The sequence below is a fragment of the Myotis nattereri genome (genome assembly GCF_964212035.1).
Source record: "Myotis nattereri genome assembly, chromosome: 12".
NCBI classification, from domain to species: Eukaryota; Metazoa; Chordata; class Mammalia; order Chiroptera; family Vespertilionidae; genus Myotis; species Myotis nattereri.
This window is the reverse complement of record NC_138087.1, coordinates 36,724,706-36,743,457: the sequence shown is the minus strand read 5'-3', so window position 1 is coordinate 36,743,457 and position 18,752 is coordinate 36,724,706.

Here is an 18,752-nt window from a genome sequence, read left to right as displayed (position 1 = left end):
AAATAGATTGCTTCAGAATATAAAGCAGTTTGCCACCATCTTTGCAAATTATGTATTTGCACAAGGGCCATCCAGTCCTGGTAAAAATGCAAATATCTCTAGAAGGAATAATATAAAACATCTCTAGCCATGAATAGGTGAGAGGGAATAAATTTTCCAACCAACTGACTCCTCCGTTGGAACTGGGAGGGAAAAAGGAGGGGACACCTGCAGTGGTGGGTCAAAGTTGCTCAGGACAGAAATAGGAGTTTAGGGCAACCAGGGAGCAAAAGATGATGCCTATGAGGGCGGAAGGGAAGGGTAGGGAAACTTAAGAGGACAAACTTTGCTAAGCTCCCAGTTAAAGTCTACTCACATTTTTGCACCCAGAGAATATTAAAAATGTTTGCAAAGAGCCTCAGGCAGTAACTACGCAAGCGACCAATCACATGCTTTGCCCCCCTGGGGAGTTAGGAGACAGATAAAATGAGGTCCCCTCTCCCAGTATCCAATCACAGAGAAAGATCCTGGCCTACAAACACACATGCTCACACTGATTTATTTCAGAGCTGTGGAAAGTAGCCTAGTGGGAAATTCTCTCTTAAGCCATATTTAACTGCTTAAATTCTTGGTTTTGTGAAAGCCAGGATGTCAGCAAACTCAGGAATATGAGCAATGGAGGTAAAAACCACAGCTTGGAGGGAAGCTAAAATGGGACATTCTCATAAATAAGCCTGTAATCCCTCTTTGTGGAGATCCTATTTGTTAACCATTCGTGTACACCTGCATGGAAAACAGACGCAGAATCAATTTGTGAGAACTGGCTTTCGATAAAAAGTCTATAAAGGTACTTTTACTATAGTGACAAAAACACACAATTACAGACCTTAAGTGTTTTTATAAATTTGAAGCTGAATTGGCATGAGAATGAATGTATATAGAGGACTAGGTAGGACCAATTTCAGGTAGGGTCTGGTCGATTCCATAATACTAATTGACTTGCCAGCTTGCAACTTGCGGGTCTCAGGTTTTATTTTCCGTCTGGAAGCTTTGACTGTTTTTGGCCAAGTGGCTCTATCTCAGTGTCTGGAGAAAGCAAGCACATAAAGTAACGGAAGAAAAGGAACTTCTAGAATTTCCTAAAAGCCCATGTGCAGGTTCATTTGCACAGCATGACAGGCAGGTGCTCACAGACAATTCATCATGCATTTATTAAAATACCTCAGCACAGTGTAAGTAGGGTATCTATTTAGAGAAACAGACGAACTTCTTAATTTCAAATTTAATTAACTTCATATCCCTACTTCAGAAAGCTGCTAGGGATCCCTGTTGCCATTAGATTAAAGTTTAAATTCTTGGTATGTTATACCTTTATAATCTACTCTTTTGCCTTTTCTCCTAGTCAACCCCCCCACCCCCACCCCCCATTCCAATGGACCCTGCCTGCCTTTCCTTTCTTGGCACAAAGAGTGCCTCCTCTGGAAAGTCTACCCTGAATCTCCGGATTGGGCTCGGGGCCTCTCTAAATCTGCATGTCACCCCCTGCATAGTTGTAGCTTATCATCGGTAGTGATCTGTCCACATGTCTGTCTGCTCCACTATACTGTGTGTTCCCCAAGGGTATGGACATTGTCCATATCATCCCTGAAGCTCTAGGATGTAGCCCAACACGGCATACACTCAAAATAATTACTTGTTAAACAGAATTGCATTTATTGAAACACTGCATGTAGGTGGATAAACGCTACTCAAGTGGAATGGAAGCTGAGATGACTCTCACAAGACTGGGAAAATTCCCAGGTAGCATAGCAACAGGAAGCACACCTGTGCGAGAATGAAAGCGAGTTGGCTACAAAGTGGAGGCAAAACTGACAGGTTCCATTGCTTCCTTATTTCTTCTCTCAAGTCTTTTCCCTTCATATCTCACTCTACTCCCGGCACCATTTTCCATCTCTTTTTAAAAAAATATATTTTATTGATTTTTTACAGAGAGGAAGGGAGAGAAATAGAGTTAGAAACATCGATGAGAGAGAAACATCGACCAGCTGCCTCCTGCACACCCCTCACTGGGGATGTGCCTGCAACCAAGGTACATGCCCTTGACCGGAATCAAACCTGGGACCCTTGAGTCCGCAGGCTGACGCTCTATCCACTGAGCCAAACCGGTTAGGGCTGCCATTTTCCATCTTAATACACTTTTACTGTAGTGACAAAAGCACCCACCACATTAAACCAGCCAGCCGCCCACTAAACTAACTCTTGGCTAGAGTGTGGTAGGATTTAGAGGCTGACTGGCTTGTACGAAGAGCTGGCCTAGGTCAGGGAACACAGGTTTAAATAAGAGCTGAGCAGTAGACATAACTATGTGAAGAGCATTCAAACCCAGTTTAAGAAAAAGTAATAAAAATAGCTTGTGAGCAACTAAAACATGGCTGATGTATTTCACTGACTGGTTTGCAGGTTTGGGACTTCTATTGGTGAAATCTCCAATAGTGGCTCGGGAATCGATGGCTAGGAACCCAGATCACAAATGTAAAGTATTTTAAGGCACAATGTACTGGGAAAAATGCTGCCCTGGCATAAATATTGTTGGAAGGATGTGCCTCCTACATACAAAATCACCCCACACTGAAGGTGGAGACACAACACACACATAGACACACAGCACTTCAGAGGTCAAGGACTATGACTACATTGTAAGTCCAACCATGGGGGTTCTATTTTTTTCCCCATTTTTTTTCTGTTTGGTTCTTTATTTGTGTTATTTATGGGGGCACTATCCAAAAGCCAAGCACAGGCTGGATATTGGGATGGAGAAATGAAAAGACATGATTGTTCTTTTCAAGATTGTTACGGTAGTAGAGCAAGACAGTCATCTATATGAAAAAAAAAAAAACCTTACAGGGAATTGTGGGATCTATAGAAGAGAGTGGTCATTCCTATGTGGGAAGTCAGGACAAGTCTCTGGAGGGGATAGTCCTTGAGTTGAATCTTTACAGGTGAGAGAATAGGTGTTTCATAGGGAGCGATGAGCCCGGAGAGAGAAGCTCGAACACAGTCACTTAAACTTGAAAATGATTTGGAGCAGCGTGATGGGATTATCAGTAGCCCTGTGAGGCTTGAGAGATATAGAGAAAGAAAGAGACTAAAAAAACGGTCCAGAGAGGGGAGGCTTTAGAGATCCAGCTAAGGATTTTGAAATCTATTTTATAAGGGGGGAAAAAAAGGACTTGAGGGTGTGGCAGGAGGACTTCTGTGATTATTCATTTGCATTTTCCATTTATAACTAACTGCCCCGCCCTCACCACTCTTCTTTCAAGCAGGTGCCTGGGCTCTTCTCTGGCCTTGCCCTGGGACATTGGCAGGGCTCAAAGAGATGCTGTTGGAAAAACAACATTCTTTTCTGTTCAAAGACTCATGTCTTGCAGGAGATTGTGCTCAGCATCCTGAGTGGGAGGGGAGAGGGGAGAGTGCCTGACCGAGAGGGGGTGGGGAGAGGAAGAGAGAGATCCCCTCTGGCTGGGAAGGGAGTAGATGTTGGCAGGTCACCAAAGAGTCAGAGACACAAACCTGGTGACCTGGATCCAAGCACTCAGAGAGGAGCTCAGAGAAGTCATACCGGCCGCGCTGCTCCCTCCTAAGCAAATTCCTCACTAGCTCAGTTGATACAATAGCTGGAGAGCTGCCTGTACTTCAAGAACCACGTAGGTTTGGAAAATGAGGGTATCAGTGGCAGCCATGACTGAATACATCTTAGAAGCCACCTGCCATTTTTCTGAGCACCGTGTAAACTTTCTGGTTCCTTGGACTAGGGAACGGGAAGGGAATTTCTAGTCAGCCATAAGAAGAAGGGCTTAGAGTTAGATTTAATTGGATTTTCAAAAATGTGATACTTTTCACCCAGCTGGTGTGGCTCAGTGGTTGAGCATCCACCCATGAACCAGAAGGTCACTGTTCGATTCCTGGTCACGGCACATGCCCAGGTTGCAGGCTCAGTTCCCAGTAGATGGCATGCAGGAGGCAGCCAATCAATGATTCTCTCTCATTGATGTTTCTATCTCTCTCTCCCAGAAATCAATAGAAACATATATTTTTAAAAAATGATATTTTTTGAACACCAGGTCTATGGAGTAAAATTCACATACATATTTCAAAGCATTTTATAAAGGAAAATAACATGATCAGGCTTGGGTTATGGAAGTATAATGTTGGAGAGAATTTATTTGACTTCCATGAACTCTATTGCAATTGGGGAATTAGACCTTTCCAGAAACTAGTAAAAAGGGACGAGGGAACAGAGAGAATGTCCACAAAGGAAACAGACATTAATCTTCTAGAAAGGTCAGCCCTCCCAGAAAGAGGGAGCATATCCTAAAGTCTGTGTCTGAGGAACGAGCAATGAGAGATCAGAGACAGAGGCCAGCAGGGGTCACTCTCAGCAGCTCAGGAAATGACAGTGCAGCGCAACCTGGTCAAGCTTGAAGACGTCTGTGCCCAGTAAAATGCGAGTTTTTTTAATGTTGGCCAAAGGGTACAAACTTTCAGTTATAAGAGGAGTCCGTTCTGGGCATTTCACAGTATGGTGACTATAGTTAACAACACTGCATTGTATGATTGAAAGTTTTTAAGAGAGATCTTAAATGTTTTTCACACACACACACTGTGTGAGGTGATAGATTTGTTACTTAATGGCTATGGTAATCATTTCACAATGTATACATATATTAAATCATATCGTACACCCCAGCTATATACAGTTTTTTAAGTTTACCTCAATAAAGCTAGAAAAATAGTAAAAATAAATATTTAAAATAAAGGTTTAATGAAATAAGTTTTTTCTTAGAAATATATATGAAATAATATATATAATAAGTTTTTGTTCCTAGAATATATAAAAATATACTTTTAAAGTCTCACGTGTAATCATAGATCGAAAAAGAGAACGTCAGTATTATTATGTCCAAGTTCATGCCTTCAGGCATAAAGTATTGTTATTCCCATGTTAGCGTTAAAAGCTTGAAATATCAAGGAGATTAAATTATTCATTAAACATTTTTTTCAATAAACGTGGAATAACAACCACCGCATTCCCGGCATGCTGCTAAGAACTGCTGTAGTGATGGGAATCAAATATAGAAGTAAAAATTGATTCTATATATTAAGTGCTGTTCACGTGTACGTTCCTTTCGGAGTGTCTGCCCCCAACAATGACCCCAGTTTCCCGAGAACTCTGCTCTCTCTCTCCCCTCAGTAATGACCACTGGCAGATGTGCTTTGCAATTGAATCCAACACTCTGACTTTAATTGATTGTATCTGGTATGGTCACTGGACTAAAAAGACTCCAATTAAATTCCCTTTCCAGGGAATTTAAAACTGGTTTTGAGAAACAGTCTCTTAGTCTAAGCTTATCTCTCAGGTCAAAGGCAGTTTTAGTAAATTATAGATTTCTATGAATTTCATTAACAATTTCTAAATTATTCACATAAAGTTGTTCAGAATAACTTATCTTTTTAATATCTGCAGCACCTACAGAGAAGGCCGTTTTTACTCCTGATGTTGGTTATTTGCGCCTTCTTTCTTTTCTTTTCTTTCTTTTTTTTTTTTTCAGGTTGGTCTTGCCAGAGCTTTGTCAATTATATTAGCTTTTCAACAAACCAATGTTTGGCTTTGTTAATCCTCTCTAGTTTATGCTTGATTCTATTTCATTAAATTCTGCTCTTTATTATTTTTCTTCTTTTTTTGTGTGTGTGTGTTTATGGTTCTTTTTTCCTAACATCTTGAGATGGATGCTCTGCTCATAAATTTTTAACCTTTCTCTCTAATACAAGCATTTGAAGCTATAAATTTGTAAGTGTTGTTGGAATTGCATCCTATATGGTTTGAAACTATTTTGTTATAGTGAAGCTGAAAATGTTTCTAACTTCCATTATGACCTCTGCTTTGACCCTTGGGCTATTGAGAAGGGTATTTCTTAATTTTCAAATATGTAGGAAACACTCTAGGTACCGTTTTGTTATTGACTTCTAGCTTTATTGCATGTGGTCAGAGAACATAGTTTCAATTCTTTGAAGTTTATAGAGTTGCCCAGGATATGGCTAATTTTGTGGTTGTTTTATGTTTGCTTACAATAAGTGTATTCTGCAAATCTTGATAACAACCCTATATAATAAAGAGCTAATGTGCTAATTAGACCAGATGGTGGAACGACCTTCCGGAACAACCTTCCAGAATGACCAGTGGGTGGGGGGCGGGGCCATGAGGCAGCTGGGGCTGCGAGGACTGAGCCCCTTACACGAATTTCGTGCATTAGGCCTCTAGTAGTCTATAAGTATACATTAAGCCAATTTAATTATGTTGTTCAAATTTTCTATATACTTAGCGCTTTGCTTCTTCCTCCCCCCCCATGTTAATTTCTGATAGAGATGTGTTATCTCTTAACATGATTGTAGGTTTGCTTATATCTCCTTGGAATTCTTTTGCTTTTTAATTTATATATTCTGAGGCTATATTCATATGTCCACATAAATTTACAAATGTTACATACTCTTTGTAAATGAAATTTTTATTACAAAATGATTAAAGTAATTATTTTTGCCTTAAAGTTCCCTTTCTCTGATACTAATATATTTACACCCTTTCCTTCTGAATTCTGTTAGCCTGATATGATTATTCTATCCTTTAACTTTCTAACTTTTCTGTATCCTTATATTTTAGGCATGTTTCATAAATAATGTGTTCTTGGACATTTTTTTAATAATCCAGTATGGTAATCTTTATCTTTTAATTACAGAACTTGGTTCTTATATAATTAATGTAATTATTATTACATTAGATATAGAGCACTCTATTTTTTAACTCGAGCACTTGGTTCTTGTATAATTCATGTAATTATACATATTTTGGATTTGTTATCTACTATAATTTGTGTTGTGTGTTTCTTTTTTCTGCAATCCTGTTTTCTTTTGCATTAAGCAATTTAAAAATTTTCTTATTCCTTTTGTCTCTGTACTTGTTTGAAAGCTATATACTGTGATTATGTTCATTTAATGATTAACCTACAGATCACAGCATACATATTTAATTAAGTTACTAAATCTATATTTTACCAACACCTTTACCATCTCCCTCAGAATACAGTTCTTAGACTTTATTAACTACCACCATCCCCCAACTGAAATGTCATTCATAGTCAATATTTGTTTAGGTTTCTCACACATTATTACTCTATTTTCTCTCCCTCTCTTCTTGCATCTCAGACTTCCCTTTTTAGATTTTTTTAAAAATGTAATGAACATCCTTTAAAATGTCTGATAGAGAAAAATCTGGTAATGGCAAACTTTTTCAATTCTTTTTTCTTCTCAATTTCTTGTTTCTTTCAATTTCACCCTCACTACTGAAAAATTTTGTGGATGGATATAGAATTGTAGGTTAGACATTATTTCTCAACACCTTAAAGATATCACTCCAGTATATTCAAACTTTCCTTTTCATTGCTGAGATGTCAGCTGTCAGTCTGTTACTTGTAGAGGGTATTATATAATTTTTATCTGGCTGGTTTCAGATTTTTCTCTTTATCTTTAGTATCTTACATTTGTTGTTTTCTTTTTTATGCTCTGTCTTTGTGTAGATTTATTTATTTTTATCCTATTTGGGTTCATTCAACCTCTTGGGAAAAAAAATCTGTGGATTGGGCACTGAATCAATTGGAGAATGTATCCTTTTGTTATACCTTTAGATATTGTCACTACCAGATTCTCTTTTTCCTTTCCTCTATGAAATCTAATTAAGAATATATATGTTGCCCTAACCGATTTGGCTCAGTGGATAGAGCGTCGGCCTGCGGACTGGGGGGTCCCGGGTTCGATTCCGGTCAAGGCCATGTACCTTGGTTGCAGGCACATCCCCAGTGGGAGGCATGCAGGAGGCAGCTGATCGATGTTTCTCTCTCATCAATGTTTCTAACTCTCTGTCTCTTTCCCTTCCTCTCTGTAAAAGAATCAATAAAATATATATTTAAAAAAAAAAGGTAATGGTTTGTAATCGTTTTGGAGTACCTGGATGTTTGGGGCTGCAAATCCACACGAGGTAGTTTACTTGCCTGCTCTAATAGTGACAGCTGTTTGGGTGTTCTAGCCTCAGGGGACATTACAGACCAGGCTCTCTATTTTGGGAAGATCTGGGCTTTAAGTTACATCCATACCTATGCATATGTTACACATATGATTCCATGAATACTTAGACTGGAATCTAAAAAAATATCTAATTCTTTTCATTAAGTGTGGCCACATTCATTAAAACTTTTTAACCTGCATTCATCCATATTTGTATCAGGCAGGGTGATGAAGAAATCCACACTTTTGTTCACAATGATGCTAGAACTCTAAGTCCCATGCCAAAGGGATTCAAATGATGTCTAATCGTCCTTACATACTTGAAATCCTATTATTGTTAGTGTTAATATTGATTATAATGCATGTACATTCGGAATAAAGTACTTACCTGCCACTGATTCATTAAATACCAAAGAATTTTATCATAAGAGTTTCCACCAGAGAGAATTTTATGATTGTATAATCATAAAATGCCGGTCTTAAGCATCTTCTTATACAACAAGCCTCTTAGTGAACTTCCGACAGAGTGACTGAGTTCTTTGTCTTCCTTTCAATAAAGTAATCTCTGTGTTGGATGTCATAGTCATTAACTCTGCTCACAGTTATTTCATCTCTCTCTTCTTTGAAACATATGATAATATTGTCATTCTCCTCCCCCTTAAATTTAAATGTAGCGATATGACTTTGGCCAATGAATGTGAGTGGATGATATCACTTCCTGGTGAAAGCGTTAAGAGCTAGTGTGTGCTTCACCACGTTCTCTTTTCCCTGTCGCATAGAAACCTCCAGTATTCCTTTACGTGCTGCTTTTTTAGCCTAGGTCCCAGGATAAAACGAGTGCAGAGTAGCGTTTCTACCTGACTAATAATCGACATGCAGATTTTAGGGTTGCTTGCTATGCAGCAAAATGTAGCCTTTCCTGATTGCTTTAAGAATAAGTGGAGTAGCTTATTTTTCATTGTATTTCCCATATCTTAGCGCAGCCCTGGCACACTGTTTATGAATTGTTGAGCCAAATTTTAGAATCAAACTCTCTAATCCCTGTAGTGACAGTGCAAAGATGAGGACTGATTTTCTGCGAGGTTTGGTCTTTAATTCTCAATATAATCCATCCAGCTTTCTAAATGGAGGGAGAAAGAATTAGATTTGACTTAACTACAAATAGAAGTCATTTTGTGTGGTTCAAAAGCCATTGAGGAAATAAATACAAAAGACATTTTTCCACCCCCATGGGTAACCTGCTATTGCATTTCCTAGAAATACTAGATAGTCTGTTGGCCTGTGAGAAATGGCACAAGGTAGAAGAGGCAAGAATTATTTGCTTGGTTTATTTTTTAGCTCAAAAGAATTGGGACAGAAACACTCTGATCATAAAGTTGTGTACTTGGGAAAGATTTTGGCATTCAGTCTATCCCATTTTTATAAGTAACCTATTTTTTTTTAAAAAAGTGTTTTATCCTCAGAGGCGATGAGGTCATTCTTGTTCGATGAAGTATGATGATGGGGCTTACCAAGAGAAAGTCATATTTTCTTGGTCAGATAAATATTTCTTGGGGAGAGTTAGATTTTTTTAATAATTAATCTTTATTGTTTAGATTATTACAGATGTTCCTCTTTTTTCCCCCTATAGTTCCCCTCTACCTGGTTCCCACCCCACCCCATGCCCTTACCCCCTGCCACTGTCCTCATCCATAGGTGTAAGATTTTTGTCCAGTCTCTTCCCGCACCTCCCAAACCTCCTTCCCCCCAAGAATTGTCAGTCTACTCCTTTTCTATGCCCCTGCTTATATTATATTCACCAGTTTATTCTGACTTAACTTTTAGGTTCACTTGTTGATAGATATTTATTTGTTGCCACTTTGTTATTCATAATTTTTATCTTTACCTTTTTCTTCTTCTTCCTCTTCTTAAAGAATACCCTTCAGCATTTCATATAATCCTGGTTTGGTGGTGATGAACTCCTTTAGCTTTTTCTTGTCTGTGAAGCTCTTTATCTGACCTTCAATTCTACATGAGAGCTTTGCTGGGTAGAGTAAATGTGGTTGTAGTTTCTTGCTATTCATCACTTTTAATATTTCTTGCCACTCCCTTCTGGCCTGCACAGTTTCTGTTGAGAAATCAGCTGACAGTCGTATGGGTACTCCCTTGTAGGTAACTGTTTTTCTCTTGCTGCTTTTAAGATTCTCTCTTTGTCTTTTGCTCTTGGCATTTTAATTATGATGTGTCTTGGTGTGGTCCTCTTTGGATTCCTCTTATTTGGGGTTCTCTTCACTTCCTGGACTTGTAAGTCTATTTCTTTCATCAGGTAGGGGAAGTTTTCTGTCATGATTTCTTCTAATAGGCTTTCAGTATCTTGCTCTCTCTCTTCTTCTGGCACCCCGATAATTCGGATGTTGGTATGTTTGAAGTTGTCCCAGAGGCTCCTTACACTATCTTCATATTTTTGGATTCTTTTTTCGTTTTGCTTTTCCGGATGGGTGTTTTTTGCTTCTTGTTATTTCAAATCTTTGGCTTGATTCTTGGGATCCTCTAGTCTGTTGTTGGATATCTGTATATTATTTTTAATTTCAGTCAGTGTATGTTTAATTTCTGACTGGTCCTTTTCCATTTTTTTGGCATTCTCATTAAGATCCTTGAAGGTCTCATTAAGATCCTCGAAGGTCTCACTAAGTTTCTCTGAGGTTCGTAGAAGATTCTTGAGTAACCTTATAACTGTGGTTTTGAACTCTATGTCCTCCATTAGTTTGCTTTCCTCCATTTCTTTCATTATTGACATGTTGCTTTGTCTCTGCATTTTTGGCTGACTGCGAGGACCCACTGTGTCTGCAGTGGAAGAACTGCTGTGCTGGAGACACCCTTATGGAGTAGGACTTGCTTCAGTGGAGCTTTGGTGCTCATTGAGTCTGCTTCTTGAGTGTGTCCCTTGTGGATGTGAGGAGTTGAAATCTAGTATCTGACCAGGAATACCCTGGTTCCTGGATCTCCAAGTCAACCACTGTGTGAGTCCATCCAGCAGGAGCTACAGCAGTATCAGCAGATTTCTCCTCTTTGTTTGTAGTTTGGAAGTTTTGGAGTTCTCTGACCCAGCTGCAGTTTGTTAGGCTGCAAAAGCACAAGAGATTGCTTTGCGCCGCTGTGCACCGCTTGGGTGGGGATGTAAATTGAGTGGGGCAGGGTCTCAGAGAATCACCAGGGCGGAGCAAACAGCAATGGCTGTCATCAGCCATCTCCGCGTCTCTGCGTTCCCGAGTCCTGCGCCCCCACAGCAACAATGATCCCTGTGAGCAGCTCTGTGAGAAAGTCACCCTTGCTTTCCGACCTGCTGCAAGACAGTCCAGTTTCTCCCCGTAAGAGTCTGGGACCCCAGAGTCTCGCCGTAAATGAGTTCAGTGCATTCGAGAGCTTGTATCCCCTTCCAATTGAAAAAAACCATGCACCCAGGTGCAGCCACCTTGCGTGCGCATCTGTACCTCTGTTCTTGGCGCCTCTGCACCTCCTACTCGGTCTCAATGTACTTTTTTCTTTCCTTCTAGTTGTAGAACTTTCACTTGGTCAGCTTTCCCGTGGTTCTGGATGATAGCTGTTTTGTCTTATAGTTGTAATTTTAATGTTGTTGTGGGGGGGCGGGCAGTATGTACAGGTTTGTACCTTATGCCGCCAGCTTGGTCTCCCTTTTAGATAAATATTTTATAGGTTACTTTTCTCCAATAGGCAAAGTAGCCATATTGTTTATTGTTCAAACTTAGAGAAATTTGAGAATGAAAGAAGCCACCATTACCAATTATACTAGGACAGTCAGCATAAACTATATTTGCCCGGGCAAACTATATGAACACATTCCAAACAAAAACACTTACGAATGTGAATTTCACAACATATCATCAAGGTAGTAAGTCCTTTGTTCTGAGAGAAGCCAGCTGACCGAGGGAGCAAAAAGTCAAGGGAAAGACATTTCACCCCCAAGTAGGTGTTTCAAAGGGTAGCATCATTTCCCCATTAGCTAATTATCAATGAACTTTCTTTAGATGGACCCAAGGGAGGTCTTTGATACCTTTGTACTAATGTTTGCCTGGTCTGGAAGGTCTATTCCTCCCCAGAAACCCCCACCCCGGACCCAGATTAAATGTATTTCGTCTGGAAAGGCTCCTCTAATGTCCCTCGATGTAGATGCAGCGGGTCTGGCAGCTGTGTTTCCCCAGCACAGTGTAGACACTTCTCCACATCATGTAGAATTCACCATTTGTGTCTGCCTTCCTTCATGGGCTGCGCAAGGGCAAAAACCACATCTTGTTTTCTATTGTCTTTCTAAGTAAAACCTTTCCCCCCCCAAAAGTAACTGCTCAGTAAATTATTGAAAGAATGAACACAGAGAAGTACTTATTTAGAAAAAGATTACATTTACAAGGTGTAATGTTTCCCAGCTTGAACATGAGATAAAAGGAAAAAAAAAAGTACTGGTCTACCAGCTGTTTCATAAGGGAAGAAATATAGAGTGGGAGCAAGGGAAAAAACAAAACACAGTTTCTTCATTTTAATTACATTTGGCTGTGGTGTCGTTTCTGGATGGAACTCACAAACCTGTAACTGCTAGAAACTGTGTGCTTATTACTTCAGGGAAAACAAGGTAATAGAGTAATCTTTAAGGGGTTTTTAAAACACTTTTGTGGTGCAGCTTCTAGGAACGAAACTCAGTGTACATCATATCCCCCAAGCGGTAATTAGAGAAATTAGAGATGCGGGGAACTCATCTGGCCCACCCTCCCAGCACGGCGCCCATTTTTATATGGCTCCTGTCACTTCCCAGAAGCGGGCAGAGCTCTTAGCAGAGCAGAGCAAACTGCTTGGGAAATAGAAGGCAGATGCTTGGCTCCTAAGGCGAGATGGCCTCTGTGCGGGATTGGGAATCGTCACATGTTAAATTAAAAGCAGAATTCTCCAAACCAGGAGTGAAGGCTGACGCCTGAGGTCCCGGGCAGGCGTATATATTCATGTGAAGGGGGGAGCTCTCTCTTCTGGGTAGGCTGCACAGGGGCCTCCAGAGTTGTTTTGCAGGATCTGAGGAGCTGATCTCCGGGAGGCATGTGGGAGGACGGGACAGTCATTCTCAGAGTCAGAAGTAATATGTCTGTGAGAAACAGCATGGGGCCCCGAGACTTATGAGGTCACTTTGGGTTCTAATTCTGGGCTTACATTCTGAGTAGGTTAGAAGCATCAGACATCGTGTTTCTCCCAGTTTTCATAGCACTAGATTACAGCGAGGGGTCCCACTGTCACGGGAGGTAGCAGCCGGAGGTGGAGCAGAAAGAGCATCATCCATCTCTCCCTGCTCTGAGTCCGCCTCAGCCCCCACCGCCTCTCACTCTATTCCTTCAGCAAGTGTATCCTGGGCCTCCCCTAAGCTTGTGGCACTTGCTAAGCAGCGTAGGACTAATGATCAAAATAACAGCCTTGGCTCTCAAGCATTCGCAGTCCAATGGGGAAGGCAGCTACATAAACAGATCACCACTTACTGCGATAGGTGTGCTAATCAAAATATGTGCAGGAGGTTGTGGGATATGGGATATGGGAGAGGAGGTTGCTAATTGTGTGTGGTCATAATCCCAGAGGAACTGGAATTTGGGGAAGGCTTCACATAGGGCTCCCCATTTTAAAGCCCAGCCTTCTTGGTATGGCATTCTGGGGTCTCCAGTGTGTGTGTCTTCGTCTGATTGGATAAATGAAAGGCATGCATTTCTCACAGTTCTGGAGACTGGAAAGCCAGGAGCCTGGCACCAGCAAATCTGATGCTTGGCAAGGCCTTCCCGGTTCAGAGACTGCCGTCTCCCCCGTGCCCTCGCATGGCAGAAGGGGCAAAGGGGATCACTGTGGGCTCTTTCAAAAGCGCACCAGTCCGTTCGCGAAGGTTCTGCCCCCAAGACCTAATCACCTCCCGGAGGTTCCACCTCCTGATACCATCACGTTGGGCATTAGGTTTTCAACATATGAATCCTGAGGAAACACACGCAACCTACAGCCACGTGTCTCTAAAGCGAAATCTCGCCGCCCATCACACTTGACACTCCTCTGCTCCATCTCGTTTGCATGATGCTCAGCGTTGTCCTCTTTGCTCCCCAGCTGAAATGCTCCACTTCTATGACTCTGAATCTTCTCTGTCAAAGATCAATGCAAGCCGTACCTCCTCATGACGTCCTCTCTGGTTGTCTCAGCCCACAGTGGTCTCCCCATTCCGGGCGCTACTCCCCATTCTGGACTCTACTCCCCATTCTGGAGTTCTACTTTGACGCTTGATTTTATCTGACATTGTGATCTCTCTCATATTGTCGTTTAGCTCTTCCATTATTGATTTAATACCATACCTTTCCCCTCCTCAACTAAAATTAAAGGCATTAAACAGAAGACTTCATTATCTAATGTTTCATATGGACTGTAGGGAAGTGTAGGGCACAATACTCAATAAACACCTGTTGAATGAGTGAATGGAAAATACAGGCATTTTGTCCCTTCAGGATGAAACTGTCTTTCCTTAGCATCAGATTCAAATGGGGAGCCTTCCCTTCTTGTGGCTACTGATTGGGTAATGGCATCCCCCCCACACAACCCCATTGCCATCCATCCATTCATCCATCCACCAAGTATGTGAGAGTTCACTATGAAACACTACTTAGTGCCAGAGGAATGAAAATGAACGCATGCCGAGAACTGACGACCTAAGTAGGAAGGCCAGCACGTAAAGGGTTAAGTGGAATCAAGTGTTATGAGTTTTATGTGTATGAGGGTGGGGCACAGAAGGCTGACAGTTTTATCATAAAGGTAAGTCATGAGTTCACAAGGCAGGGATGCTTGAGCTCCTCAGGTGTCCACCAGGGAATGGTGTGGTTGGGGTGAGGACTTTCAGGGGCAAGAAGCTATGTGAGCAAGAGTAGCCATAGATTCTAAGGCAGACACACACCACACAATTCTTTTAAAAAATATATTTTATTGATTTTTTACAGAGAGGAAGGGAGAGGGATAGAGAGTTAGAAACATCGATGAGAGAGAAACATCGATCAGTTGCCTTCTGCACACACCTTACTGGGGATGTGCCCGCAACCAAGGTACATGCCCTTGACTAGAATCGAACGTGGGACCCTTCAGTCCGCAGGCCGATGTTCTATCCACTGAGCCAAGCTGGTCAGGGCCCACAATTTTTAAACAGGGTTTCAGGAGCCCTGAACACCAGCTGGTTATTTTAGTTTGTCACGCTTTGGTCCAAGATGGCCCCTTGGTGCATTCCTGAGCGGATTCCATTGTGACCTTGCATATTTGAACATGTCTTTATTTTACCCTCACAGATGATTTGATTGATACTTTGGCAGGAGATGAGAGTCCTTGGCTGGAAGTAATGTTCCCTCAGTATACTGAAGGAATTTCCCAATTATTTCTAGCTTTTAGTGAGTCTGGAGTTAGATGCCATTTCTGATTCTTGACATTTTATGTGTGATTTTTTCTTCTTCTCCCCAATTGGTCCCAGAAGTTTTTTGGATCCTGTCTGTTCTCTGTTATCAATGGTAATGTAACTTGATGTATTTTGTTGTTGTTAATTGACTTTACACTAAATAAAAATGTTTAAGTTTGAAAGCACTCAACGGACCCTGTAGAAATGGAGATTCATGTTCTTGTTTTATTTCTTTAAAAATTTCTGTCTCTACATAGTCTGCCTCCTTTCTTCCTGGAATTTCTATTGGGTAAATGTTTGGTCTTCTGAACCACTTTACTAACTTTATGTCTTCTCCCCTATTACCCTTCTCTTTGATAATTTGTTCTACTTTCTGAGGTTTCTTTAACTATCTATTCTAATTATTTTACTAAATGTTTTCTTTCTGTTATCATATTTTGATGTTATATTTGTTATTTCTTGTTTTGAATATTTTAATAGCATCTCTTTATTATTTCATTGATGCAAAATGTCCTCTTAATTCTTTGAGAATAACAGTTATAAATAATCTTCTTGTAGACCCTTTCTTTTTCCAAGTATCTTTTATCTTTTTCTTATTTGCTTTCTGGTCTCTCTCCCATGTTAGGAGATTTTCCTTAAATATCAGACACCTCTGGCTGGCTGTTCACGGCTAAGAACTGTCACTAGGAAGTTGAATGGGTGATCTGTGTGCAGGGACAGGACTGGTTGATGGATGGGTCACACTAGAAGGTGATCCATTAGGGATCTAGTAGTTTTCCTGGTGAGTTGCTTGCAAATATCAATGGGTATTTTCCTGTAAGGTAGGATGTCAGCAATCTGAAACCCAGCAGGAGAAGGAAGGGAGTGAGGATCTCACCATTTACTATGTAGACATTGAGTTAACCGCTCTGACTTCAGCATGGTATTCCACTCTTTTCTGTGCCTGATGTGCTTAACTCTGGAGCCCCTTAGGTTTGTCTTCTTCAGTAAGTCTCTCAACTTCTCTGAGTTTGGGACAGAGAATGTACCTGAGTGTTACCTACTTTTCATACAGACTAACCCCCCTGAGACTTTTGAGATGTTTGCAGCTCAATTAGTTTCTCCTTCTACAAGCTTTCTCCATTATGCTGTCAGTGACGACTTATATATTACTCTGAATCTCCCCAAATTTTTTGAAGTATTATCATTTACTATCATGTCTTATTTGCATTTACTTCATAACTTATGGGCCTTTTTTAAAGTATATTTTTATTGGTTTCAGAGAGGAAGGGAGAGAGAGATAGAAACATCAATGATGAACAAGAACCATTGATTGGCTGCCTCCTGCACACCCCATACTGGGGATCAAGCCTGCAACCTGGGCATGTGCCCTTGACTGAAATCGAACCCGGAACCCTTCAGTCCGCGGGCCAATGCTCTGTCCACTGAGCCAAACCAGCTAGGGCTGGACTTTCTTTTTTATTCTCTTCCTATCATTTTGGGGATTTTCCGGGATGTTGCTGAGATAGCCCTCCATGTTAATCTACTATATTTAACTGACAGGCCTCTTCCTTACGTAGGTTCTTAGGTTTCTCGCACTGGCCGTCGTGGGAGGTTCCCTACACTCTCATCTTCCACCCCATGCCCGTGCCATGGTATAAGGTTGCCAGATTTAGCAAATAAAAATGCAGGATGCCCAGTCAAATTTGAACGTGAGATAAACAAATATTATATAGGACATAATTAAACTAAAAAATTATTCATTGTTTTTCTGAAATTCAAATGTATCTGGTCACCCTATATATTTTTTTAAAATATAGTTTATTGATTTTTTACAGAGAGGAAGGGAGAGGAACAGAGAGTCAGAAACGTCGATGAGAGAGAAACATCGACCAGCTGCCTCCTGCACACCTCCCACTGGGGATGTGCCCGCAACCAAGATACATGCCCTTGACCGGAATCGAACCCAGGACCGCTCAGTCCGCAGGCCGACGCTGTATCCACTGAGCCAAACCGGTTAGGGCAAAGGTCACCCTATATTTTGCTTGCCAAACCTACTGGAATAGAAACTTCTCACCCTCACTTTGGCCTGCAGAACCCACCTCTGGATGTCAAAGAAATTAGCCAGCACCCAAGTAGCTCTTCCTTATTCTCCTCCCTCCACCACAGGGGAGAGCTGGAACTTACCTGGGGTTCAGGAATGTCTAGGCCCTGCTGCAACAAGATGGGGAACGTTGCTGCCCTTTACATTTTGCTTATGCTAAGCTAAAGAGGGAACTTTTTTTCCTTAAAGCATTAGAGAATTGCCAAATATTTGTACCAGTGAAGTGACATCAGATTTGGAATTTTAAAAAATTATGTTGTAGCACAGAGGGTGACAAGCCCGGGACTAGGGAGACCTTTGGGTGACTGTTGTAGTGAGTGATTCAAGCAAGAAAATATGGCATCCTGGGCCAGGGCAGGACATGTGAGAATGGAGAAGAGCAAATGCAAGGAATATTAAGGAGGTAGGAAGTTCTGGCCCGGGAAAGTGACAGCTCTGGGAAAAGGAAAGGACGTGTTGAAGATGTTTGCTGAGCTTCTGGCTTAGACAATGATGGTGAGTAGAGCCTTTCATCAAGAAAAGAAATCCAGGAAAACCGATTTCAGGGAGAAGATTGCCATTAGTTCTCTCCTAAATGGTTCTCATTTACACACTGGGAGGGGCATGTTCTTCCGGGAATCATGAATGAGTTTGGCCTTGTTTCAAACTCCAGCAAAAAGCAATCATGAGGATGTACCCAGCTTCCTGACACCGTCAGCAAACAGTTGCTCCCACACTGGCAGTAGCTCATCTCATGGAGGAAGGCCCCCATTTCCCAAGTCCGAGCAAGGGAGGGCCTTCTCATGTGACAGTCCTGTCCTTTCTCCGGGGTGACAGCTGGTGGCAATTGCCAGCTCAGCAGTCCTGGAAGTAGGCTGTCCTCAATTTGCTTCAGCCCATGATGACAGGGAGGAATGACAGGGGCTGTTCTGTGCTCACGCTGGGCTGAAGTAACCCATCCTGGTCTGAGACCTGATCAAGTCAGAGAGGCCTGCTCTCCTTCAGGGACCATTTTCTTATCACTTCAAGAGCCTTCTCCTTTGCTTTCTCTCTTAACTTCAGATCACATCATTTGCATCCAGTTCTCTTCTTGCACTGAATCATCCACTTGGAATAATTATGTCAGGGATAGTTTGTGAGCTGCGGTCAGCGTGTGTCGCTTCC